The 27,991-nt window shown below is 44.7% G+C and overlaps 1 long non-coding RNA gene across 1 annotated transcript; it reads right to left on the reverse strand.

Annotated features, from left to right (window-relative positions):
- Positions 1-1,358: 1,358 nt before the first annotated feature.
- LOC115481552 lies at positions 1,359-27,928 on the reverse strand. The gene is made up of 3 exons (XR_003943974.1): positions 27,849-27,928; positions 19,780-19,785; positions 1,359-1,371 (listed from the first exon to the last, which is right to left on the reverse strand). It is a non-coding gene; the product is annotated as an uncharacterized LOC115481552 (long non-coding RNA).
- Positions 27,929-27,991: the final 63 nt, after the last annotated feature.

The raw sequence follows: 27,991 nt of genomic DNA on the forward strand, positions 1-27,991 counted from the left end.
GGTCTGACCCAATATGTCTATTCTTATGTTCTTATGTAGGTTATTCCGATGATTAGATGCCAGGTCAGAGAAAGAGGAACACCAAGCAAGTTCTAGGCACAGTCTGCTCACAGATGGAAGAGTTTATGAGTTACGGTGTATGCAATGAGGAACTTGCTTGGACCATGTGATACTAACAAATTAACCAAAAACTGAGAACAGCTCGAGATTGAGTCTACGAACTCTTCTCCAAAACCTATAGGTACCAGCACTGTGAGTGCTTAAGAACCCCCAGTAATGAGCAAACTCCTTTATGGGGTCCAGGGAGGAGTAATTTGTGTTGTCTTTAGCATCCAATAATCATTTTAAAAAGTTTACTTCTATACAGGGAGGAACTTATAATAAATTCATTTTGATAAAGTGAGCATGACTGTGATTGGATGTGTCCTAGATACCGCAAAGTATCACCCTGCCTGTTCCTTGGCTTTGCTGTTTTATTTTAATCTTAATACTTGCCCCGTTACCTTTGCCCTATTATATACAAGTCTCATCTCGGGTGGGGGTGGGGGGGGGAAGAGTTGGGCTTAAACAGTGGCATCTTTTACTGTAAACAGATATACCAGACATGCTAAAATTTTGAAAAGAAAAAATGACGTCAACAATGCATCACATTTCAAGTAACGCAGGGTTTAGATCCTACTGAGAACCTTCAGCAGAACAGGCGTTCTTTCAATTGAATCAAAATATTGGATTTCTGCCATATGCAATAAATGTCACTGATTTTTATATTCTTAGTTTTGGAATGTACGTCCAGTGTTATTCTCATTATTCTAGGGAGATGGTGGCTTTTTTGTTTAGGTTGCTTCCTCTAGACAAGAGTAGCCCCCATTCATAAATGTTTCTCCATGTGTTGCAAATTATTTTTTCTCTATACACTACTGAGAAATAAAGAGGAAAAGAATGGGAGTTGATATACCACTTTCTGTTGTTACATTTAAAGTGGTTTACATGTTATATACAGGAACTTATTTTGTACCTGGGGCAATGGAGGAGTGGCCTAGTGGTTAGTGCAGTGGACTCTGATCCTGGGGAACTGGGTTCGATTCCCACTGCAGCTCCTTGTGACTCTGGGCAAGTCACTTAACCCTCCATTGACCCAGGTACAAATAAGTACCTGTATATACTATGAAAACTGCTTTGAATGTAGTTACAAAAACCACAGAAAGGCAGCCCCTTTCCCCCCTTAAGTGACTTGCCCAGAGTCACAAGGAGCTGTAATGGGAATTGAACCTGGTTCACTAGGCTCAAAGTCCACTGTGCTAACCAGCAGGCTACTCCTCTACTCATTTATTAGTACAGTTAGAGTAAATGCTTAGTTGGGTCCTGGAGGCACTGGAAGCTATTAAAACAGAGAGGTAGGTGCTGGGCACGTTTCCTGAATCCTAGGTCATATGTCATATGCTAAACATTGCTCCGCTCCCCCCAAAGTCTGCATGTCTGTAATACAACTCCCCATGTTTTAAAGAGAGAGGGTCACTTATTGTTTGGACCAATATGCATAGAGGTTAAGAAGGAAGGGCAGAGGGCAGGGGGCAGGGGGTGGGGGGATGGAGGGAAGGGGGAGTATATATGTTGAAAAGATTTATTCTCCTGTATGGTATATTGTGTTCAGTGCCAACAAAAATGATTTCTTTTTTTTTAACTCTTTATTTATACATTTTTAATTTACATCAAACGATATAAACACTGGCAATATCAGAAAAAGAAAAATAAGGAAATATACATTTATATCAAAATGATTTCAACATAAAGAGAGAGGGATTGAATCACACAGCCCGGCCTCTGTAAGAAGGCACTGCCATGTAACCTGGTGCCAAGCATGTCATGTACAACTACATAGTACATAGGGTTACCATACTGCCAGATTTCCCCAGACATGTCCTCCTTTTCAGGGACTGTTGGGGGTCCAGGTGGTTTTTTCCAGGCAGCCTGTTTGTCTGGGTTTTAGGGCTGGCCTTCTCTCCCCCTCTCCCTGAACCTACTGTAGTGTGCCCTAGGGTCTAGTGGCCTCTTTGGGGCAGGAAAGAACCCCACTCTTTCCTGCTCGCTGCCGTTGACCTCACCGCTGTCGCTACTTCTTGAAAATGGCTGCCGAGACTTCAAGCAGTGGTCTGAAGCAGGAGGAGGAGGAGGGAGAGGCTACACAGGTCCTAGATATGGCCCAACCCAAGCAGCTGGAGCAACAGGAGCACGTGGGGCTACCTGGTGATGAGTAGGAAGTGCTGAAGGAGACAGTTATTTGGGAGATCCCACACTCATCCTCCATTAGGGCCCAATCAGCAACTAGAACCAGTCCTGCCTCTTCCGCAGGAGGAAGAAGACAATATCAATGAGGACATGCCTCACCTGGAGGACCTGGTCATGGCTGAACCTGTCTTGGTAACACCAACTGGGCCACCACCCCACAACACAGAGACACCTGCTGTGGAGGCACCATGGCAGCCACTCTGGGCAAGATCCTGCTGTAGGTCATGGAAATGCACTATGGCATGCATCAGGGGCTCAGCAGAATTTCTCTTCCTAAATCAATTAAGTTTGCAGATGATACCTAACTTTCAGAAGTCTTCTAAAAACATATTTCTTCAGTCTGGCCTTTCTGATTTCAAAGAACTCTATTTGAACTTTACCCAATCCTTTTCTTCATCTCATTTTGTCCTTTTTTTCCATCAAGTCCTGCCTAATTATGCTCTCACCTACCCACCCTTATTTGTTTGTCCTTGAGATAGTCTAAATCCCTGGTTACTTACTGCACATGTATTAATTTACTTCTTGAAGTTATTGTAATTTGTTATATTCTGTACATTATTATGTTTTATTGACTTATTGTTTGTAAGCCACATTGAACTTGAGTCTATTTCGGGCTAATGTGGAGTATAAATGTCATGAATAAATAAAATAAAACAAATATGTACCTAATTTCACAGGGAGCTGCAGTAGGAATTGAACTCATCTCCCCCAAGTTGCCAGGCCAATCCTCAAGCCGTTAGGCCGTGTCTCCAATGGTATATATGATGGTGGCTGGAAATGGATGCTACAGTATAACAGCCAGCATTTGCAGTAGAACATTGCCTCACTACTGCAGCACCTGATACGGGTGGGATTTATATTTATTTATTTATTTATTTGTTGCATTTGTATCCCACATTTTCCCACCTATTTGCAGGCTCAATGTGGCTTACATTGTTCATTCATGGCGATCGCCATTTCTGGAGTGAGAGATACAAGTGCTATTACATTAGAGATCATGATTGGCATAGTAGATTAAACAGTCAGGTATAAAGAGTTCATATTTGGAATTAGAAATAGAGTGGTAGAATAGACTTTGGTAGTCAAGTATAGAGAGTTGGGTTTTATCTAGTTCAGGCTTGAGTTTCGTTGTCTGGTAGTTAGGCTGTATTGTTATGGTATGCCTTTTTGAACAGGCTGGTCTTCAGTGATCTCCGAAAGTTGGTTAGGTCATGGATTTTTCTCACGGCAAGTGGTAATGCATTCCATAGCTGCGTGCTTATGTAGGGGAAGCTGGATGCATATGTTAATTTATATTTTAGACCTTTGCAGCTAGGGTAGTGGAGATTCAGGAATGTGCGTGTATATGATGTATATGGGATCAGCAAGTAGCTTGTACAGTGTGGGACCTGGGTCATTATGCATCACTGCAGTCTCCCTTCCCAGTCCCCTTCCCCCCAAGTAATGGGTGTATGCCAGGGTTCATACATCCTCAAAACGCACAAGATATTGGCTAAGCTACTGACTCCCAAACCTGGTCCTAGAGGCCATTAGTTGCTCTTATATATTTTTCGTCTTATTTTTATCCCTATCTCAGATCTGAAATAAATATATTATGCAGCACTGTCTCATTTTCATTTTTATTTCTGTTGCCTCATTATTGCTTATAGTCGCCATGTCAGTACCTCTCGGTGATTTTATTTCTGTCTTATACAGATGCTGTTGTATTGGATTGTTCACTTTCAGTATTATGTGTTTTACCGTTGTTGGCTGGTATGTTCTATATATGTGTTAAATATCCCTTGTTAGATGTGAAATCTTTTTTTAGATGTGAAAACATTACTGTTTATTCACTATACATTTTACCTATATACTGCTTTATTAACAAGTATATTTATATCACTTTATATCATAAATATTTATACTACTACTACTACTACTACTACTTAACATTTCTAGAGCGCTACTAGGGTTACGCAGCGCTGTACAATTTAACAAAGAGAGACAGTCCCTGCTCAAAGAGCTTACAATCTAATATACAAGTGAACGGTCGGTCCGATAGGGGCAGTCAAATTGGGGCAGTCTGGATTCACCGAACGGTAAGGGTTAGGTGCCGAACGCAGCATTGAAGAGGTGGGCTTTAAGCAAAGACTTGAAGACGGGCAGGGAGGGGGTTTGGCGTAAGGGTTCAGGAAGGTTGTTCCATTTGTTTATTTATATTAACTGTTACTGTTTTATAGTTTTATACATAATTTTTTATATATACAGTGTATATAATTTTTTAAAATCAGTTTTATTTGTATGCGTGTATTTTTTACAGAGTTATTATAATTGACTCCTGAGGCAGGCACATTGTGCACCGAAACGCAAACTTCATCAAGTCATTTTTTGACTGCTTTTAGTAAACTATTGGTTTGGAACTTCATTGGCCTACCCCCTTATTCTGTTTTTATTTCTGTGTTGTGACTATTTGGAGTTTCTTCTTTTTTTCCGGCAGAGAAAGACCAGCATGGCCCATCCACTCTCCCTTAGGAGTCACTTTACTAAGTTGTGGTAAAGGAGTGGAGGAGTCGCCTAGTGGTTAGTGCAATGGACTTTGATCCTGGGAATGTGGGTTTGGTTCCTACAACAGCTCCTTGTGACCCTGGGCAAGTCACTTAATCCTCTATTGTCCCAGGTACAAAAAACTTAGCTTGGGAGTCCCTAGCAACAGAGAAAGTACCTGTATATAATGCATACAGATCAATGCACTTACCTCAATTTACACCTTCCTAACTGCAAAGGAATTAAATACAAAACCTCCTATGCATCCAGTTTCTCATTTTTGGGCAGCCAGCTTTGGAATGCTCTACCAAGATCCATCCGATTAATTAACGATTATCCACCCTTCAGAAAAATGTTGAAGACACATCTCTTCAAGCAAGCTGACCCAACCTAACCTTTCAAGCCCACCCATACATCTCCGCTCTGAAGATGATTATACCTTAAAAACCATGTCTCCCAAACTCCTTATACTCATACCCCAATCTTCTCTTCTCCATCTCCCTACACCATACCCCTCCCAATCTCTTTCCTTTTGCCCATCATACCTTGTTTACCTTTCCATGTTCAATTCACATATTCTTAAAACCTTACTATTGCTATGTTTATTACAATTTATAATATTCTCCTTACAATACTTCATAATTCTATTTACTATGTAAGACGCATTGAACCTGCTATGTGTGGGAAAACGCGGGGTACAAATGTAATAAATAAATACAGTGCTGTGTATGTCTAGTAGCACTATAGAAATGGTTAGTAGTAAGAGGGCCTCCTCTAGGATCAGCACATGCTTTTGATGTGCACTGAGGCCCCCTTTTATCGCAGTGGGTAAAAGTCTGTCTCTTAAAAAAAAAAGAAAAGAAATGACCATGCGGTAAGTAAAACACTTACCATGCTGCCATTTCAGGGGGAAGCACTTTCGGTAAGGGCTCCTGCGCTAACCCGGTGGTAACTGGGCAGTGCATGGCATTGCCCGATTACTGCCGGGTAAACACCAGCGCTACAAAAATAAAAAAATATTTATGTAGCGCCGGAAATGGCACACACTGGGGATGGAACTAGCGCCAGGCTGCTGAAGTAGCCCATGGGTAGTTCCTGTTCGGCAGATGATAAACCCACGGTGAGGTGCTTAAGAACATAAGAGTAGCCAAGAGGAGAGGTGGCTAGCGTTGTTACTGCTCTCTATGCTTTTTTGAAGAATGAAAGTCATTCCTGTTTGCTTGGAGTGGAAATGCATTGTACTTTTAGTCCATTCTCTTGATATGTAGGGTTCCTCTGTGTTTATCCCATGCCATTCTGAATTCCATCAGTTGATGTCCCTACCACCTCCACTGGGAGGGAATTCCAAGCATACATCACCCTTTCGGTATAACGTATTTTTCCTGATGTTGCTTTAAATTTATTTTTCATGCGTTGTGCAGATTGTTTGATATATTGAGATATATTAATAAATAGGTTATCAAATGCCTTACGTTTTATTTTGTAAGGAGGAGGAGCTTGAATTGTATGTGATATCTGATCGGAAGCCAATCAAGTGATTTGAGGAGAGGGGTGTTATGAGTATATCGGTTTTGGCGGAATATAAGACGTGCCGCAGCGTTCTGAACTGATTGAAGGGGGGATAGATGGCTGAGTGGGAGGCCGGTGAGGAGTAAGTTGCAGTAATCAAGGCGAGAGGTAATGAGAGCGTGGACGAGAGTTCTAGTGGTGTGCTCAGAGAGGAAAGGGCGAACTTTGCTGATGTTGAAGAGGAAGAAGCGACAGGTCTTGGCAGTCTGTTGGATATGCGCAGAGAAGGAGAGGGAGGAGTCGAAGATGACTCCGAGGTTGCGGGCAGATGGGACGGGGAGGATGAGGGTGTTATCAACAGAGATCCTCCTTACCTACAAGTGCACTCAGTCTGCGGCTCCTCACTACCTCTCCACCCTCATCTCCCCCTATGTTCCCGCCCGTAACCTCCGCTCACAGGACAAAGCCCTTCTCTCAGTACCCTTCTCCACCACTGCCAACTCCAGGCTCCGCTCATTCTGCCTTGCTTCACCCTATGCCTGGAACAATCTTCCTTCACCCATACGCCATGCCCCCTCCCTACCCATCTTCAAATCTCTGCTTAAAACTCACCTCTTCAATGCTGCCTTCGGCGCCTAACCGCTCGAGATAGATAGAATGCCCCAATCTATCCACCCTATCAGATTAACTGTTCACTCGTCCTCTAGATTGTTCACTTGTCTTTAGATTGTTCTCTTGTCTTTTAGATTGTAAGCTCTTTGAGCAGGGACCGTCCTTCTATGTTTAAATTGTACAGCGCTGCGTAACCCTAGTAGCGCTTTAGAAATGCTAGTTAGTTAGTAGTAGTAGTAGCCTTACGTTTTATGGCTTTGTGCAATGCTCTACTGTATAGCTGTTTAGCGTCTATGTTTACTAAGGTGTGCTATGGGCGTGTTAGCAGTTTTAATGCACATAAATAGTTTACGCGCGTTAAACACTAACACGCCCATAGAAATGTATAGGCACGTTGGCGTTTAACACGCCTTAAATTTAAAGGCACGTTAGAAACGCTAACGCACCTTAGTAAACATACATTTGCTGACTTACATCAGTGTGCCTTTTCATTGTAAGCTGCTACGATAAGTACAGGGAATAGTGGTTATAATAAATAATACACAGAAATCAAGCCAGGCTCTTCTAAGAGCTGTCTCTTCTTCTCTGCCCTCCCCGACTCTCTTTGCAGCTCTTCTCCCTCAATCCCAAGGCGACTGACCTGATGGAGAGACCTGCTGAAACCGCCTGTGAGCTGTGCAGCAGTGCAAGCTGGTCACTTCGAGGGAGCGAATGTCTCAGCAAGAATCCAATTTCCAGTCAAAGATGTTGAGCTGGAGGGTGGGGAGGGTGGCAGGCAGAAGAGGAGGAAGCATTGAATTCTCACTCTAATGAAGTCCAAGGCTTTGCCCCCTTCTTTGTGATTGATTGACCGCTGCCACCACTCCCTGGTGCAGGACTCGCATCCAAGACTTAACACCATGTTATATAGCACTAATGAATGACATTGATTTTAAATGTTCCTAAATGCTTTTAGGTCTTTGGAGAAAGGGTTGAAATTTGCTTCTCAAAATACACTTGAACTATTTCTGGAAGCTGTGTCTGGGTGAACAAAGCATACAGCCACCCCCACACCCTATTCTATCTTTGCTTTTTATGTAGGGAAAAGTGTCGGGAGGGGAACAGGATGGAGATGATGTCTCATTCCCACTCTGGAGACTCTGGATTTTTGGTCCTCTACCCCTCTAGCATTGTGTGGGTTCCCATGACTAGACTGAGAACTCTAATCATTTCAGTTATGGGGCAGTCCAACAGATCCATCATTGTTAGGACCAGTCTTTAGAAGGTTCTGGTCATAATTTATATCTTCTTTTTAATACAACAAAAATCTTTCTTCACCTCCAGCCAGTTCTGGGCTACTGTGCGTCTTCCTTTCTGGGCCCCAGTTACATAGAGGTTTGATTTTTAAAAAAATTTTTAGGCTACTGCTCTCTTTCTCCAAATCTCTCAGGTAATAATTTTGGACAGCTCTTCTGCTGGAGATTTAGTGGTGAGAAGAGGGAGGCATTATGATATAAGATTGTAAAATGACCAAATATAAACATAAATATTACAGGGGTGTAGCTACGGGGGGGGGCACGAGGGCCTGAGGTCCCGCAAATTTCATCCAGGCCCCTGGTTTGGCTGGCGGGGGTCACCAACCCCCTCCAGCTGAAGCCTTCTTCAGCGCCGGTCTCCGGCGCAGCCACGTTCGCTGCCTGCCCTGTTTTTCTTTCTTCTTGCTCCTCCTCTGCTCAGTGTCAGCGTGCACAGGAGGAGCAAGAAGAAAGAAGAGCAGGGGACAGGCAGCGAACGCGGCTGCGCTGGATACTGGCGCTGAAGAAGGCTTCGGCTGGGGGGGGGTTGGGGACCCCCGCCAGCAAAGGTATTTGTTTGTGAGGGGAAGCGGCAAGAAGGTTAGGCGAAGCGAGGAGGCGAGGTGAAGCGGTGGGGGCCAGCACTCAAAATGTGCCCCCAACCTCGGGCTCTGGCCCCCTCCCACTGTGAGGTCTGGCTACGTCTCTGAAATACAATAAGGGGCCCTTTTACAAAGGCGCGTAAGGGCCTACGCCTATGCAGTGTGCGTCAAATTGGCATTACTGCCTGGCTTACGCATGTGCCAGACTGTAATTCCGAGTTTGGAGTGAGCCAAAAACATGCAGTAGAAAATCATTTTCTATTTTCTACCACAGGGGCGTTCCCGGCAGTAATCGGTAGTTGGCGTGTGCTGGACGGTTACTGTGCAGGTAACACGTGAGCCCTTACTGCTAAGTCAATGGGTGGTGTTAAGAGCTCAGGCCGTAAATAGACACACGCTGGTTTTTATTTTGCCGCGCTTCCATTTCCCAGCACCCCCTCCCCCAAAAAAGCCTTTTTTCCAGACGTGCTGGAGAAATGGCTCAGCGCGCATTCAATACACACACCCACACTACCGCAGACCACTTTTTGGTGAGCCTTTGTAAAATGGCCTCCTAAATGAGGTAAAATTGGAAACAGCAAACTGAGTGCCCCTTTTACTAAGCGGCGGTAAGCCCAACGCGGGCTTACCACTCGCTAAACAGGAAGTACCGCCGGGCTACTGCTGCAGCCTGGTGCTACTTCCCACCCCTAGCGTGCTGTCATTTTTGTAGTGCTGGACTGTACCCGGCAGTAATCGGGCAGTGCCGTGCGCTGCCCAATGACCGTCGGGTTGGTGGCGGTAAAGGCTCCCTCCTGCAGGAAAGAGAGACTTCCCTTTTACCTGCTGCGGTATAAGGGGGCCTTGGCGTAAGTGAAAAACACATGCCGATGCCAGCGGAGGCCCCCTTTTGCCGCAGCTTGGTAAAAGGGGCCCTGAAACCTAATAACAGAGCTACCATGAAGCAGTATCAAAAATATACACATTTAACCATATAACAGAAATACGATAAATGTCAGTATAATACAAACAATACCATAATAGACAGCATGGAAGACCATTCAAGCGACTTAGATATACATAGTAGATGACGGCAGAAAAAGACCTGCATGGTCCATCCAGTCTGCCCAAAAAGACAAACTTATATGTGTATATCTTACCTTGATTGGTACCTGCCTTTTTCAGGGCACAGACCGTACAAGTCTGCCCAGCAGTACTTCCCGCCTCCCAACCACCAGCCCCGCCTCCCATCACCGGCTCTGGCACAGACCGTATAAGTCTGCCCTCCACTATCCTCGCCTCCCAACCACCAACCCCTCTTCCCCCCACCTGCTCCGCCACCCAATTTCAGCTAAGCTTCTGAGGATCCATTCCTTCTGCACAGGATTCCTTTATGCATATCCCACGCATGTTTGAATTCCGTTACCGTTTTCATCTCCACCACCTCCCGCGGGAGGGCATTCCAAGCATCCACCACCCTCTCTGTGAAAAAATACTTCCTGACATCTTTCCTGAGGCTGCCCCCCTTCAAGATATAATATGATGTCAGCATAATACCAATGAAACGCCTAATGAACACGTAGCCGAGGGCCAAGACATGTTGAAATAAGGTCAGCAACTACTTTCCATACGGACTGGACTTGATTGCCACAGTGACATCACACTCAGATAAAGCCAGCATTCCATTCCGTGAGAAGACAGTGCTTTGCCTTCTCACAGAATGCAATCTATCGGGTTCACGTTTGTGTGTGTGCGCGCGTGTGTGTGATGTCACTGCTCCCGGGACTTCAATGGACATTAAAGAATCAAGGATTTACTAGTGGTGTTTTGGACTGATACAGCTGGAGTGTTAGTTCTTCTCGTTAAAATGGAGTATAGCAACATGAAGAAGGAAACAGTGACAAAAATGAGTGATTTTTGGCAAGCAGAAGGGCATTCTTTCCAGAGAGAGTTGGCATCTTTGTAACACTAGCAACTCAACTGCCAAATTCTGGTGAGGATTACCACACCATATGCAAAACTCCATTCTTGATTTAATGTCTATGTGCAGGAAGCTTATCTTGTGAGTATTCTGTGCACAGAAAAAAAAAAATCTGACAGATCAGTGGTGCCAGACTCTGGAAGAGGCATATAAAGGGTGGCTGCACTGTTATTCCTAGACTCCAGCATCTGAGGAATAGTTACAACAGTGGGAGGAAACAGCATTTGAGGAGATGGGATTTGTTTGCCAAAGACAACCTTCCAATCCCCACCCCCTGTTTTGATCAGGGTATGTCTCTCCCACTCAGTCTCCTGCAAATAATTTGCCTAATTGGCCACCTCCTAGTTTCCCCAGATCCTCACAGGCCCACATGCACAGTCTGAGGCCAATTTGATCTGAAAAGTTATAAGGAGATGCTCCCCTCTTTCCTCCCCTTCTTCCCAGGTTGGTGGGTGCCAGTTTTCTGGCTGCCATGTGAAGGGTGTGCAGTGCAGTCAAGGATAATGATAGTACACTCATATACTAGTGAAAGGGAACTGGCAGTAAACTGGAATCACCTTATGATTGCAATGAAGAGCTCTTTCTTCCAACCAAATATGCTCTGAGTCAGGGCCACAGAGGGAGGAGGGCAAGAGTCCCCAGACCTGGCCTTCAAGGGGGGCCCAGCGCCGGCAAGGTTTCTGGAGGCAAGCAGAAGGCTCTACTCCCTCAGTCTGTCTCTATCCTGCTCTTGTGTGTACTGTAAATATTACACTGGGCCCTAAAACACCAATGCACTACCTAGTGAAAAAAAACAAACCCCAAAACAAACAGGACTGCAACAAGATCTCTACATAGACCCTACATGATAGCAGAAAACCACACCTTGGTCACACATGCAAAACACAGACTCTCAGCAAATAAAAAAACAAGGGACCACTGATCAGTAATAAAGATATGAAGGCAAAAAAAAAAAAAGAACTGGAAACCTCAAGGTCAGACTCTGCACATAGCACTAACAGAGAAACAGAAACTTAAATGCAAAATATCAGAGATGAACATTTCCAAAAGCTAACATATTCCTATTAATAAATTCAATATAAAATACCTTTGTTATCTGAACATTTTAATTTTCTATTCGCTTTGGTCCCAGTATCTCTCGTCTGCTTTTCTCTTATCTTTGCAGGATCTCCTGTCCACTTGACATTTCCTCTCTATCCATGTCCACTGTCCATTGTTTCTCTGTTCCCATCTATCCTGTTTGCATCTCCCCTGTGTCTTGGTCACTGTCCCTTTCTCCATGTTCAGCATCTCCCCTCTGCATTCCTACCTTGATGCAATAATAATCTCCCCCAAATCAGTGGAAATTCCCCCCCCCCCCCCCCCCCCCCCCCCACAGACAGAAAGAAGTCGAGCCAACCAAAGAGGCCTTGCTTGAACTTCAAAGAAACAGCTGACATAACAGCAGGGGAGCAACTATCCAACTGACAATAGGATTTAACATATTTATTATAGAGAGGTGTGGTAGCCGTGTTAGTCCACTCTTAAAGGTTATCAATAGAAATCAAACAAAATAAAACATGGAAAAGAAAATAAGATGATACCTTTTTTATTGGACATAACTTAATACATTTCTTGATTAACGACGAAGAAAGGCAACCTTCGAAAGCTAATCAAGAAATGTATTAAGTTATGTCCAATAAAAAAGGTATCATCTTATTTTCTTTTCCATTTTTTATTTTGTTTGATTTCTATTGATAACATATTTATTATAAAGAGCATCCATGGATTTCCCATCAAATGGACAAAGATCAGACCAGACCGCAGACCCTATCCACTGGGGCTGACACGGGGCCCCACGTCAGAAAATCACCTGATATAAAATTAGAAGTCCCTGCAAAGGTAGATCCACATGCCAGTAGCTTTGATTGAAAATAGTGATTTAACTGTTGTTGGGTTGTTGGGTGCTACATCTGTTTGGAAGAAGAGAGAAGAGGGTACCAATCTAAAAAGATCTGGCAGTTGAAATTTCATCCCAGAGTACTTGGCAATTTTTTTCTGAATTATGTTTGTACCTGGTCTAGGTATATCCCGGATTTGAGAGTGTTTTATAAGTACATAAGTACATAAGTAGTGCCATACTGGGAAAGACCAAAGGTCCATCTAGCCCAGCATCCTGTCACCGACAGTGGCCAATCCAGGTCAAGGGCACCTGGCACGCTCCCCAAACGTAAAAACATTCCAGACAAGTTATACCTAAAAATGAGGAATTTTTCCAGTCCATTTAATAGCGGTCTATGGACTTGTCCTTTAGGAATCTATCTAACCCCTTTTTAAACTCCGTCAAGCTAACCGCCCGTACCACGTTCTCCGGCAATGAATTCCAGAGTCTAATTACACGTTGGGTGAAGAAAAATTTTCTCCGATTCGTTTTAAATTTACCACACTGTAGCTTCAACTCATGCCCTCTAGTCCTAGTATTTTTGGATAGCGTGAACAGTCGCTTCACATCCACCCGATCCATTCCACTCATTATTTTATACACTTCTATCATATCTCCCCTCAGCCGTCTCTTCTCCAAGCTGAAAAGCCCTAGCCTTCTCAGCCTCTCTTCATAGGAAAGTCGTCCCATCCCCACTATCATTTTCGTCGCCCTTCGCTGTACCTTTTCCAATTCTACTATATCTTTTTGAGATACGGAGACCAGTACTGAACACAATACTCCAGGTGCGGTCGCACCATGGAGCGATACAACGGCATTATAACATCCGCACACCTGGACTCCATACCCTTCCTAATAACACCCAACATTCTATTCGCTTTCCTAGCCGCAGCAGCACACTGAGCAGAAGGTTTCAGCGTATCATCGACGACGACACCCAGATCCCTTTCTTGATCCGTAACTCCTAACGCGGAACCTTGCAAGACGTAGCTATAATTCGGGTTCCTCTTACCCACATGCATCACTTTGCACTTGTCAACATTGAACTTCATCTGCCACTTGCACGCCCATTCTCCCAGTCTCGCAAGGTCCTCCTGTAATCGTTCACATTCCTCCTGCGCCTTGACGACCCTGAATAATTTTGTGTCATCGGCGAATTTAATTACCTCACTAGTTATTCCCATCTCTAGGTCATTTATAAATACATTAAAAAGCAACGGACCCAGCACAGACCCCTGCGGGACCCCACTAACTACCCTCCTCCACTGAGAATACTGGCCACGCAATCCTACTCTCTGCTTCCTATCTTTCAACCAGTTCTTAATCCATAATAATACCCTACCTCCGATTCCATGACTCTGCAATTTCTTCAGGAGTCTTTCGTGCGGCACTTTGTCAAACGCCTTCTGAAAATCCAGATATACAATATCAACCGGCTCCCCATTGTCCACATGTTTGCTTACCCCCTCAAAAAAATGCATTAGATTGGTGAGGCAAGACTTCCCTTCACTAAATCCGTGCTGACTTTGTCTCATCAGTCCATGTTTTTGTATATGCTCTGCAATTTTATTCTTAATAATAGCCTCCACCATCTTGCCCGGCACCGACGTCAGACTCACCGGTCTATAATTTCCCGGATCTCCTCTGGAACCTTTCTTAAAAATCGGAGTAACATTGGCTACCCTCCAGTCTTCCGGTATTACACTCGATTTAGGGACAGATTGCATATTTCTAACAGTAGCTCCGCAAGTTCATTTTTTAGTTCTATTAATACTCTGGGATGAATACCATCAGGTCCCGGTGATTTACTACTCTTCAGCTTGCTGAACTGACCCATTACATCCTCCAAGGTTACAGAGAATTTGTTTAGTTTCTCCGACTCCCCCGCTTCAAATATTCTTTCCGGCACCGGTGTCCCCCCCAAATCCTCCTCGGTGAAGACCGAAGCAAAGAATTCATTTAATTTCTCCGCTACGGCTTTGTCCTCCTTGATCGCCCCTTTAACACCATTTTCGTCCAGCGGCCCAACCGACTCTTTGGCCGGTTTCCTGCTTTTAATGTATCTAAAAAAGTTTTTACTATGTATTTTTGCTTCCAACGCTAATTTCTTCTCAAAGTCCTTTTTTGCCCTCCTTATCTCCGCTTTGCATTTGGCTTGGCATTCCTTATGATCTATCCTGTTACTTCAGTTGGTTCTCTTCTCCACTTTCTGAAGGATTGTTTTTTGGCTCTAATGATTTCCTTTATCTTACTGTTTAGCCACGCCGGCTGACGTTTAGTCTTTTTTCCCTTTTTTCTAATACGTGGAATATATTTGTCCTGAACCTCCAGGATGGTGTTTTTAAACAGCATCCACGCCTGATGCAAGTTTTTTACTCTGCGAGCTGCTCCTTTCAGTCTTTTTTTCACCATTTTTCTCATTTGTCGTAATCACCTTTTCTATAGTTAAACGCTAGCGTACTTGATTTCCTAGTTTCACTTCCTTCAATGCCAATATCAAAACCGATCATATTATGATCACTGTTATCAAGCGGCCCTCGTATCGTTACCCCCTGCACTAGATCATGAGCACCACTAAGGACTAAGTCTAGTATTTTTCCTTCTCTTGTCGGCTCCTGAACTAGCTGTTCCATGAAGCTGTCCTTGATTTCATCAAGAAATCTTATGTCCCTTGCGTGTACAGATGTTACATTAACCCAGTCTATATGCGGGTAATTGAAATCCCCCATTATTATTGTGTTGCCCAGTTTGTTTGCGTCCCTGATTTCCTTTAACATTTCCGCATCCGTCTGTTCGTCCTGGCCAGGCGGACGGTAGTACACTCCTATCACTATCCTTTTCCCCTTTGCACATGGAATTTCAATCCACAGTGATTCCAAGGAGTGTTTTGCTTCCTGCAGAATTTTCAATCTATTTGATTCAAGGCTCTCGTTAATATACAATGCTACCCCTCCACCAATCCGATTCACCCTATCACTACGATATAATTTGTACCCCGGTATGACAGTGTCCCACTGGTTATCCTCCTTCCACCAAGTCTCAGAGATGCCTATTATATCTAATTTTTCATTTAGTGCAATATATTCTAACTCCCCCATCTTATTTCTTAGGCTCCTGGCATTCGCATATAGACATTTCAAACTATGTTTGTTGTTCCTAAGTACATCATGCTTAGTACTTGACAGTATTAATTGGCAATCTTTTGTCTGATTTTTATTGTTATTTAAAGATACCCGATCTACTACAATCTCTTTTGCAACCTCACTATCAGGATACTCTATCTTCCCTGTTATGGTGATATCTTTGAATGATACCTTATCCCGAACCATGCTCTTTTGAGCGACTGTCGGCCTTCCCCCCATTTCTAGTTTAAAAGCTGCTCTATCTCCTTCTTAAACGCCGATGCCAGCAGCCTGGTCCCACTCTGGTTAATGTATTTTCCAGGAAAAGGATTTTTGCTACCTCCAAGGTGGCCTACGAGGCCCATGAAAAGAGTATTCTAGACCCAGGAGGAGATACAGTATTGATATCGCGTATGTACTTTTCTGTTACTATAAGGTTCTGAAAAGGGTTGGTCGGGCAGGGATTGAGTGGCTTATTATATTATTGCCTGCGTTACTGCACAGTTTTTATGTCTCCATGCAGAATACATCGTTCTCCTCTGTACTGCTGACTGTGTTCCTGCCACTTGGCCTTCAAGTCTTTGCTATCATATACATGATTTATAGTATATTGTGTTATTACATTCAGTTACAGTTTTGACACTTTGCGTTGGACCTGTTTTACACTTTCAGTCGGAATAAAATATTTTTCTCCCTTTGAAGAAACCTCTTTTATGAATTATAGCCTGGGAGACCAAAAAATGTTCTTCATAACTCCACTTTTTGTTTTTTAGTGCTATATCAACCATGTAAAAACAAATACACACACACAAAAAAAAAATACTGCACAGCAAAACCCACAAAGCCTTCCCTATTACACGCCCCTCCCCTCCCTCCCTCCACCCTGTCCTGCGTTTCAGTCTCTCAAAGCATCCAAGTCCAAAGAAATGTAAGTGAAGCAAAAATGATGAACAGTGCGATAAGGAGCATCAGGTGGGGTGGGGTAGTTTGGGGTGGAGGAAGAGGTTTGTTGGCCCCAAATATTAAGGTGCTGGCATGGCTGGAGCACTGTGCTGGGCAATATGCTCTACCGCTCCTGTGAGGCCCTCCAGAGTGGAGTGGTGCACATTGGAGAAAATGGGGGCCACTGCTTAGCATGCATGCTGGGAGTACACTGGGCCTATATGAAATCAGGGCCTGTGAGGGGGAGACAGGGAACGAGTAGTAGAGGTGGCCACTTCTAATGCTCTTTCCCTGTCTTTCCCTCGCAGGAAACGACTATACTATGTTTCAACAGACCCACAGCAGCCAATGAAAGTTGTGGTCCCCTTTTTCTGCAGTGTACAACATCCCACTGTTGCACCCGTGTGCCTACAATTCTCTTTTACGCAAGTCTCCAGGAAGTCAGGCCCACTTTTCCCTTTTCCCCCTATCCTGTGCCCGGTGTGCAGCCACAAACACCTGTGTTGCGTGGTAAGTCTGGTTTTCCTTTTCCCTGTCTTTGCTCGCTGTAGCTGCTTCTAATGCTCTTTCCTTGCCTCTGCCTCACAGGCCCAGTGCACTCCCAGTGTGCATAGTAAGTTGTGGCCCCCGTTTTCTTCAATGTGCACCACTCCTCTGCTGGATACAAGTGCCTCTAATTATCTATCTTGTTCCGCCCACTTAGGGGTCTCTGAGATGCCAGGCCTGCTATCTGCTTTTCCTCCCCAGACACGTCTTAGGAGCAGTTCATTTTCTGTACCTGCAAAGAGCACAAACCGTGTCAAACCCGATTTATTAACTTTGTGTTTGTTTAACTTGCCCAAAAGATATGGGCGTGGATTCCTTCATGCAGCTCCCCTCCATGCCTACTTCAGATCAAAACAAAGAAAAAGGGTTAGAATGACACAGTAATATAAACATTTCACAAACATACATGCACATTCACACCCACCTACCTTGATAATACTTCAATATGGTAGAAAACAACCCCCCCACAAATGCCAATGAAAGCAAGTAAGCTATTAAAAAGCTTATTTCCGATCTGACGAAAAAGGGCAACCTTCGAAAGCTAATCAAGAAATGTATTAAGTTATGTCCAATAAAAAAGGTATCGTCTTATTTTCTTTTCCATGTTTTATTTTGTTTTATGTCTATTGATTACCAGAGAAAGAAACAGGGTTACAATCATGAGCACTTGCAGGAAAAGCGTACATTATCAAAACATACAAGCAGGGGGGGGTTTTTTTGGCCTCCACGCAAGTAATTTTACACTTACCTCTCTCTACGGTAGAAAAACCACAGGTTACTGGAGGAACCAATGCCAATGCAAACAAGCAAGCAAAGACCAAAGCCTAAAAGAAAGAAAAAAAGGTTAAAATAACTGAAACACTGTTCATGCTAAGAGGGGGAGGGGTAGTGGGGGAGAGTTAGCTTGGGTGGGGTGAGAATATGGCTTAGCTGGGTGGGGTAGGTGGGGATGAGGGGGGGGAAGGGTACCTCTCTAAAAACTTTAAAAATTTGGAGTCACTGAGCTGTAGGTAGCATTGGAAGTCATGTTGTTTACTTAGTATTTCAATTTGTTGTGGTTTACAACGAGGTTAATATTTTGAGCGTTTTTACGTGTTTGTATGCTTATTATCCTCAAGTAGTTTTTTATGTACAGGGATCTTTCAATGCTTAATAAAGACTTCATACAAATTTTTTTTAAAAAGTACCAATAACCCATGCTGAAAAGCACACATCACTTAAACATACATGAAATCTTACCCTCACCTCAAGCCCCCAGAAAAAACCAACGCTGATCTAGCACATACAAATGCCGATGCAATGGAAAGCAAAGTCCAAGAGACCTGTATGCAGAACTGCAGGCTGTAGCAGTATTTCTACCCTTTATGGCACGTGTGCGTGGTGCATACACGTGACACGAACATACCACTGCACATGCGTGAGAGAACTGCATTGTTCTGGACTGGTATTAGCGCATGAAGGAAACGTGCGTGAGTTCCAGCTACTTTACACAGTGCATAGAATTTGCATGCTATTAGCGTCGGGCATCAGAGCGCTGTTCCTGCGGTAGACAGAGGGCGCCGTTTACTACAGCGGTGGAGTTATGAGCATTGGCTCATGAGAAAGCCTTTGGTAAGGTTGTTATTTTTATTTTGTCTCCGTTTGTTTTATGTTTTGTGTTAGTTGTATTATCTGTATTTTGTATTCTTTGTAAACTGCCTTGTAGCCTAAAGGAAACAAGCAAACAGTATCATAAATAAATATTTGGGCCAGTATGAGCTGGAAGCCACATTTTGACATGCTGGCAGTTGAGATACAGAATTCACTCTCTTGTTGGCAACATTTCGAGCACAGGGTCTGAGCTATGAGGTGAGGTCGGTCCTTTCTTGGCCCTTTGGCTGAGTGAAATCTTTGTATTATATGGCAGGAGGAGAAGAATTAACACTCTACTAGCCTATCCCATTGGGAAGGCAAAACTGTTTGGACGCTTCCTGTGGAAAATGTGCATTCCTTCCATTCCCTTTTGTGCTATTGTGACTGCAAAATGTCATTCTTGCAAAGGATCCTAGAGAAAGTCCATTAGCAGCCTTGATGTGTATCAACAATGGGAAATATAACCATATCCCCTCCTTCCCCCGATACATCCTTGCCCCAACCCATTCTTGAATACCAACATCCTTTCACCTTCCTCTCTCATAGAGGGCAGCATGGGGGAGGGGGGGAGGAGAGGTCAGTCAGCACTGTCAAACACAAGCACATGGGATGATGAGAATGACTCCTGTTCAAGCAGGTCCAGAAGAAATAGGGGTAAAGGGAATCCACTAAGAATCGCCTATGCATTCTCTCTCCCACGCCTGTGACAGCTCGGAGCCTCCTCAGTGAACCTGTCATGCCAATGCAATGGCAGGCTCATATTAGCAAGGAAAGCATTGAGTGAGGGCATTCAAATCTACAATACATCTTCCCTCCCCCCCCCAAATAATGCCCATTATACTGTGCGCACCCCCAGCTAGAATGTACCAGATAGAAACAGGAGGTCTCCAGAGAAGGCAGGTCTCTGTCTCCCTTAGTCAGAATCAAAATGCTCCTTGGTGCTACTCCTTGACCTCTCTCTGTCCTTCTCTTTGCTCTATTATTGTTATTTATCTGGAAGATCATAGGGGGAATTTATTTCTTGGTTTTCTTCTGACAACCTTTGATAGCAGGCAGCAGCTTTCCTGGCTGGATTCTGGCACCCTGGGGAGGAAAAGTAGTGAGGCCCCCCTGGAAGAGCTGCTTGCACCTGGCCTGATCAAATTGAAAAAACTGTTGTACGTCTAGGCCCTTCTTTTCTTTTATTCCTCCCCCCCCCCCCCATTCCTTTTCCGTGTGAGTGGAAAGAGACAAAAGAATTGATTTTTTTTCTTTAAGATCGATGCTTTTTAGAAATGATTAAATGTTCCCTTTCGCCAGCGACGGGGGAGGAAACCTAAATTAGTCTCTTGCTGCCTTCTCTGCAAAGATGGTTTAATTAGAGGATGCCGAGGGAATGCCAGTGTGGGTGGGAGGGAGGGAAAGAGGAGAGGAGAGGGTGAGAAGATAATCTGCTGGTGGTCATTTGGATGCTGAAGTTGATGTTTTGCCAAAGGCTGTGGCTACATCACAGCCCTACCAGTGTCAGAGCTGTCTGAGGGCCCTAGAGTAGGATGCAGGCCTTAGTTCCTGGCTTCTTCCCCCTGCCTTTACCCTCCCCCCCCCCCCCCCCCCAACCTGGTGCATTTTGGTTCCAATTGTACTCATTTTAAATGGAAGAAACAGGAACTACAAATCTCAGCATGCACTGAGATGAAAAGTCCAAAGGCCAGAGACTGGATCTTAAAGGAGCTCCGACACCTAGGAGCCGATGCTCCAAAAATACTTACCAGGCTTGTAATGTTTCGTTTAGACCGGTTTTGCTCAGCTGTTATCATGAGACTAATACACAAAGGTTTTCGCCACTGCTTTTACCGTTCACAGAAGCAGTGACTGAAAACGCAATGCAAATGTATTAAAATGAGCTCATTGGTATTAAAATCAAGCTCATTAGTAATAACATGAGCATTCTGTGTGATGCACAGACATTTCCGTGCAATGCACAGAAGGGAGCACCTACCTGTAGCGTTTAAATTTTTCCCACAGGTCTGAGGTGGCATTGCATGTTAAGGGCAGCTTCTCGGTGGAGTGGTCTGTTTGACATTTTTGAATGCACGTGCATCAATTATATTTTATTTATCTGGATTTTGCTCACACCTTTTCAGTAGTAGCTCAAGGTGAGTTACATTCAGGTATACTGGGTATTTCCTTGTCAGGCTCACAATCTAAATTGGAACCTGAGGCAATAGAGGGTTAAGTGACTTCCTCAAGATCACAAGGAGCAACAGTGGGATTTGAACTGGGCACCTCTGGACGTCAAGCCATGTGCTCTAAGCACTAGGCCACTCCTCCAGTTCTGGTCCACCCTGAACAGTACTGTAAAAAAAGAAAAGTGTAATGAAACACAAAAAATGGTAATCCTGACGCACGGATATGATGTCTGTCTATGACGCAGGGGGGTAAGCGGTTTGCTTTACAACAGGATCTCTCGCGAAGTTTCTCTCGCTATAAAGCTTTGCTGCAATACAAACCTGGTCTTACAGGTGCGTGCATCTTGCTCTTTGATAAGTATACGTATTGGAGCCTATGAATACACACAAGATGAAGGGTAGAACATGTGAATGCAAACAGAAGGAGGGAATGGATGAGTCTGCAAATGTACATAGGAAGAAGAGTGACACCTTTGGTTGAGTATAGGAAGGGATGTAGCCTATGAATGCATATGGGTTTAGGGGTTCCCCAAGCTGCTTGTTCCCATCATCACCACTGGTGACCTGTGCTGCTTTCCTCAGGGAATTATGAGGTTGGTTCAATTTGGTGGGGAGGAGAAGAGTAAGAACCAGATCTGGGGGTGGGGATGGGGGGCAAAGAGAAGGGAAAATATGACGGGGGAATGGATTATGAAGTGTGGGGTGTTCAAATGGGAAGTAGGAGCTGTGAGGTAAAGGCATGGTGTGGGGGGGACAGAATGGAGCCATAAATGGCGGTGAGGTGAGTCAGGTTGACATGAGGTCCAGGGAGGGGGAAGAGAAGGGACAGAATAATGTCAATCACATGATACTGAAGGGGTGGAACGCTGGTTCGCTCCCAGATCCTTCAGCCTAGGCCCTCCCACTGTTAGAAAGTTCAGATGTCCTGGGGAGGAGAGACTGAAAGAGGTCTGGGGGGTGTGGGGTGGGGGGAGTAAAAGCAGAAGGTAGGGAAAAGAGTAGTGGAGAGAATTGAGGGGTGATAGGGACTGGAAGAAAGACTATATAAAGAGACAGAGGAGAAAAAAAAGCAGGTGAAAAAAGCAGAAGAAATCTCTTACCATTTCCTCCTTCCAAAAGTTGTCAGAATCCAATAGATTTGGGCGGGAAATGCACAATCTGTCCTCAGATCTGCCTGTGGGATGTTGGCAAGTGGGCCACAGGTAGAGTTCCTGCATGTTTCACTTTTGCTCAGGAAAGGAGAAAGCATTTCTCTAGAAGGTGAATGGATTTCTCTTTAATGTCACTGTGAATTGACTGGGTTGCAAAGATTTTTTTAGTCTGTCTGACACATGACCCCAGTTACATAAAGGAGAAACAGTGGCAGCTAAAAGCACAGTTCAGTCAAACTGTGGCTTGGCTGGTCATGGAAAGGAAGCACTGGAGAGAACGCTGGGATTGGGAACTTTTTCTTTGCACGTTAGACGTATCTCACTGTGAATACTTTGAAAAACTGCAAATGTTAGCCTGTGTGTCTCTCTTTCTCTGTCTGCTTCAACCCCAAACCCCAAGCAGTGCTGTCACTTTATTCAGAATAACCTTGATTTGTGCTATGTTATGTTGTTCACGATGGGATCATTTTTGTTTCTTATAGAACAAATTTAATATTTTGTGACTTATTATTAGCCAGAAATAAATGTCAGTGAGTTTATAAAGGCTCCCAAATTTCAGAATTTAGCTTCAGTGGAGGGGCATAATCGAACGCGAACGCCCATTTCCATGGGTGTTTATCTCCAAGGACTGCATCACATTTGGGCGGATTTGAGCTGGGCGGTTTCGGTTTTCAGCGATAATGGAAACCGAAGGCGCCCAGCTCAAAAACGAACAAATCCAAGGCATTTGATCATGGGAGGGGCCAGGATTCGTAGTGCACTGGTACCCCTCACATACCAGGACACCAACCGGGCACCCTAGGGGGCACTTGTAACAATTAAAAATTTTTTTAAATACCTCCCAAGTCCATAGCTCCCTTACCTTGGGTGCTGAGCCCCCCAAATTCCCCCCAAAACCCACTGCCCGCAACTCTACACCATTACCATAGCACTTATGGCTGAAGGGGGGCACCTAGATGTGGGTACAGTGGGTTTTTGGGGCGGTTTGGAGCGCTCCCATTTAGCAGCACAAGTGTAACAGGTGGGGGGGGGATGGGCCAGGGTCCACCTGCCTGAAGTCCACTGCACCCGCTAACAACTGCTCCAGGGACCTGCATACTGCTGTGATGGAGCTGGGTATGACATTTGAGGCTGGCATACAGGCTGGCAAAAAAAGTTTTTAAAGTTCTTTTTTTTGGTGGGAGGGGGTTAGTGACCACTGGGAGAGTCAGGGGAGGTCATCCCTGATTCCCTCCGGTGGTCATCTGGGCAGTTGGGGCACTTTTTGGGGACTTGTTTGTGAAAAAAAAGGGTCCAAAAAAAGTGACCCAAATTCTCACTTCTGGCGCCCTTCTTTTTTCCATTATCGGCCAAGCGCGCCCATCTCTCCTCGGCCGATAAGCACGCCCCAGTCCCGCCTTCACCATGCCTCTGACACGCCCCCGTCAACTTTGTCCATTCCCGTGACAGACTGCAGTTGGAGGCGCCCAAAATCAGCTTTCGATTATACCAAAATCGGCTTTCGATTATACCGATTTGGGCGCCCATGAGAGAAAGGCGCCCATCTCCCAATTTGGTCGAAATATGGGCGTCTTCTCTTTCGAAAATAAGCTGGATACTCACATAGCAGATGATGGTAGATTGCTCCATGCATATAGTTTCATTTGTGTTTATGGTAGCAGACTTTCTACATGAAAACCAGACTTTCTAAAATTGTGACGTCTTGGTCATTTATCAATACAATAACACAAACTGGGGCGGTAGCAATTAACAGATGTTGACACATTTTCCACAGGTGCTGAAAGCAACAGTGAAAACACTTTAGTGCAGTGCAGTGCCGTAGCGAGGGTGCCTGACACCCGGGCCGGGTCGCCGCTGCGCACCCCCCGCCCGGGTGCAGGGCATGGTGCCCCCCCTCCGGAGAGCCCCCCCCCTGAAACGCACCCTACCTTTCAGCGGGGGATAGGCGGGAGGGCCGATCCGCCCCCAGTGCACGTCACTGGGAGCTGCGTCGGCTCTGCTGCTTCCCTGCTTTCTCTGCCCCAGAACAGGAAGTAACCTGTTCCGGGGCAGAAAGAGCAGGGAACCAGCGAGCCGACACCCCCCCAGCGCGTGCACCCGGGGTGGACCGCCCCACCGCCCCCCCTTCCTACGCCACTGGTGCAGTGCTTACTGATTTTTTTTTGTGCCACAGAGATTTCATGGCCCCACCGAGACCTATGTATTTCAGGGGCTGGTCTTGAGAAGCCCTGTGTTATTATACCCTATGGAGCATCTACATCGGTCATGCCCAACCCAGTCCTTGGGGCACAACTAGTCCTGCTGGGTTTTCAGGATATCCACAATGAATATACATGAGAGCGATTTGCCTGCACAGCCTCAGTTGTTCTGGGATGGAATGAACTTTTCCATTTTGAAAGACATAGAAAGGTTGTCATCACTTTTCATGTATTTTTTTTTCTCTCCCTTCTGATCACTTTCTGCTTCTCTTCCTATCCCAGTTTCTGTTTTTTTCCCTTCTCACTTTTGTTTTCTCCTTCAGCTTTACTATACACTGGCCTTAAGTTCTCCATCTCCTGGTTCTGTCTTACAGGGGTGTGCAGTGGGCTTGGGAGAACAGCTGAAGATCTGAGCTGGACTCCTTTCCTCTTTCCTGCAAGCGGCTAGGGCTCTTCAGCTTGGAGAAAAGGCGACTGAGGGGAGATATGATAGAGGTCTATAAAATAATGAGTGGAGTTGAACGGGTAGATGTGAAGCGTCTGTTCACGCTTTCCAAAAATACTAGGACTAGGGGGCATGCGATGAAGCTACAATGTAGTAAATTTAAAATGAATCGGAGAAAATGTTTCTTCACTCAACATGTAATTAAACTCTGGAATTCGTTGCCTGAAAATGTGATAAAGGCGGTTAGCTTATGGAGTTTATAAAAGGTTTGGACGGCTTCCTAAAGGAAAAGTCCATAGACCATTATTAAATGGACTTGGGGAAAATACACTATTTATGGGGTAAGCAGTATAAAATGTTTTGTACTTTTTTGGGATCTTGCCAGGTATTTGTGACCTGGATTGGCCACTGTTGGAAACAGGATGCTCGGCTTGATGGACCTTTGGTCTTTCCCAGTATGGCAATACTTATGTACTTATGTAATCTTCCTTCCCCCCCCCCCCCCCCCCCCCCCCCCCCCCCCCCCCCCCGGTCTGGGGAGCTTGCTCAAGCCTTTCCAGTTGATGTGATTAGCAGTGATGGATATGTTTCAGAAATGTCACTGCCCCCTGGTTTTTCCCTGTCTTGAGCTGTTTTTCTGCCATTTTCAGGGCACAGACCGTAGAAGTCTGCCCAGAAACAAGGCCCACCTCCCAACCACCAGCCCCGCCTCCCCCCACCGGCTCTGCCACCCAATCTCGGCTAAGCTTCTGAGGATCCATTCCATGGATTTTCTGCCATCATCTACTATGTTACTATGTATGTTCAGCTGTTTTTCTTATATGCTCTCATCCCTTTTGGGCTCCCCATATTTGAAAAGAGAAATGCACAATTGCAAGCTACAGTTAGCGGGTAGGGGCTGGATGATTGCCACAGAATATAGGGAGTGGAGGGATGTGAACTCTTTCTGGAAGGGAGTAGAGGAATTTTACAGTCTACTGGAACATCAATATGACAACTTGGGAACTGCAGGGCAGGCAAGGTCGGCTTGATAAGAAATTAGTGGAAATGGGTACTGGGAGTCATTTTTAATCAGTGGTGGGTGAGTTAGCATGGAAGGGAATTTGCCTTGATGTGGAAGAGCTTCGGCTGGCCCTGACACAGCTGGTAACTGGTATACACTAGGACCACTGGTGACACGGACTGCAGGGGAGGATCTGTCATTTGGAAATGGAGCTATATTCATGAAAAAATGCCAATAGCAAATTCTCTTGCTGTGGAATTCACTAATTGGAAGCAGGAAAAGAGAGAGAAGAAAGATTACAGTCAGAAAGATTTGCCCCAAATCAATTGACTTAAAGGTTTTTTTTGTAAATAATCTTTGTGTCTTATTTATACTCCATCTCTCAAAGGCATTATAACTCTCCATTGGTTCAGATACAAAAAGATTGTAAGTCTTCCAGGGATACAAAAATACCTACCGTATTTGAATGCAACTGACTTTGAACTACTACTGTGTAAAATCTCTATCAAATAAATAAATAACACTCTCCCTGTCCCACAGTGATGCTGAAACCTTAACCCAAAGGGTACTGCTTACCCCACTCCTGTAGGACCTGTGTACAGTAACACACATAACTCCCAAGAGCAGTTTACAGGAAGCCAAGCAAGGTTGTGGGGGCACTTTTGCAAGGGTTCAGACAAGTATTCTGTTTTTTTTTTGGTATATGCTCCATAGATCCTGCTTATGCCCCCCTCATCTAGCATGTTCTTTTTTCTTCCCCTCTGTACCCTGTAGTCTTGCATCTTTCCTTCCCCTCTAAAATGTCCACCATCTTCCCCTCTTCCCTTCTCTCTGTCACTGATGTTGCCACTGCCAACCTATCTCCATCCTCTCCTCCACCTGAGTCTTCTTCAAAATAAAACTGAGTGTAGCATGGAGCCTTTGAGTACCCATGTGTGCTCAAGGCTTGCTCCTTCCAAAACTTCTTTCCTGTCAGAGGGGGCAAGAAGTGGTAGGCCTTAGAACATAAGAACATAAGCATTGCCATACTGGGACAGACCAAAGGTCCATCAAGCCTAGTATTCTGTTTTCAACGGTGGCCAATCCAGGTCACAAGTACATGTCAAAATCCCAGAATAGTAAAACAGATTTTATGCTGCATATCCTAGAAATAAGCAGTAGATTTTCCCAAGTCCATCTTAATAATGGCTTATGGACTTTTTTTTTAGGAAACGAGCCAAACCTTTTTAAAACTCTGTTAAGCTAATTGCCTTTACCACATTCTCTGGCAACAAATTCCAGAGTTTAATTACACATTGAGTAGAAATATTTTCTCTAGTTTGTTTTAAATTTACTACTTAGTAGCTTCATTGCATGCCCCCTAGTCCTAGTATTTCTGGAAAGAGTAAACATGTGATTCACGTCTATCTGTTCCACTCCACTCATTATTTTATAGACCTCTATCATATCTCCCCTCAGCCATCTTTTCTCCAAGCTGAAGAGCCCTAGCCGCTTTAACCTCTCTTCATGGGGAAGTCGTCCCATCCCGTTTTTCATTTTCATCTCCCTTCTCTGTATCTTTTCTAATTCTGCTATATCGTTTTTGAAATGCGATGACTAGAACTGCATACAGTATTTGAGGTGCAGTCGCACCATAGAGCAATACAAAGACATTCTCATTTTTGTTTTCCATTCCTCTCCTAATAATTCCTAATATTCTATTTGCTTTCTTAGCTGCCGCTGCAGGGTTTCAACATATCATCATCGATGACACCTAGATCCTTTTTCCTGAGTGTGTGGATGTGCTCAAGGCCCACTGCAGCACTGACAGCAGCATTTAAATGCTGTTCTGTTGCTGTTTTTGCCAGCTGTGTCAGTGCTGCTCCACTGTCCTCCCAGCTTCCGCTGCCTTAGGTGGATGCTTAGTCTGCCTAGTGAAAGGGCCAGTCCTGCATGAATCTGTAGTACCTCCTACACAGCCTGGTTTTCAGGATACCCACTATGAATATTCATGAGAGAGATTTGCATACAATGGGGGCACTGCATGCCAATCTCTGTCAGGCATATTCACAGTTGATATCCTGAATACCAGACTGGCTAGGAAGGGCTCAAGGGAGG

Source organism: Microcaecilia unicolor, chromosome 12 (genome assembly GCF_901765095.1).
Source record: "Microcaecilia unicolor chromosome 12, aMicUni1.1, whole genome shotgun sequence".
NCBI classification, from domain to species: Eukaryota; Metazoa; Chordata; class Amphibia; order Gymnophiona; family Siphonopidae; genus Microcaecilia; species Microcaecilia unicolor.